The sequence below is a fragment of the Hoplias malabaricus genome, unplaced genomic scaffold (genome assembly GCF_029633855.1).
Source record: "Hoplias malabaricus isolate fHopMal1 unplaced genomic scaffold, fHopMal1.hap1 scaffold_50, whole genome shotgun sequence".
Lineage (NCBI taxonomy): Eukaryota > Metazoa > Chordata > Actinopteri > Characiformes > Erythrinidae > Hoplias > Hoplias malabaricus.
In genome coordinates, this window is record NW_027100945.1 from 203,372 (window position 1) to 203,956 (window position 585).

Consider the following 585-nt stretch of genomic DNA (forward strand, 5'->3'; position numbering starts at 1 on the left):
CTGGCACCCCTCTGGGCTAGGGTGGTGGTAAGAGTGGCCCCACCTTCTGGAGGTTTTCAAAACCTAAGTGAAGACCTCCGTAGACCCCGGTGATGCGAATACCGAAGCCCGAGGACTGGCACCCCTCTGGGCTAGGGTGGTGGTAAGAGAGGCCCCCCCTTCTGGAGGTTTTCAAAACCTAAGTCGAGACCTCCGTAGACCCCGGTGATGCGAATACCGAAGCCCGAGGACTGGCACCCCTCTGGGCTAGGGTGGTGGTAAGAGTGGCCCCACCTTCTGGAGGTTTTCAAAACCTAAGTGAAGACCTCCGTAGACCCCGGTGATGCGAATACCGAAGCCCGAGGACTGGCACCCCTCTGGGCTAGGGTGGTGGTAAGAGAGGCCCCCCCTTCTGGAGGTTTTCAAAACCTAAGTCGAGACCTCCGTAGACCCCGGTGATGCGAATACCGAAGCCCGAGGACTGGCACCCCTCTGGGCTAGGGTGGTGGTAAGAGAGGCCCCCCCTTCTGGAGGTTTTCAAAACCTAAGTCGAGACCTCCGTAGACCCCGGTGATGCGAATACCGAAGCCCGAGGACTGGCACCCC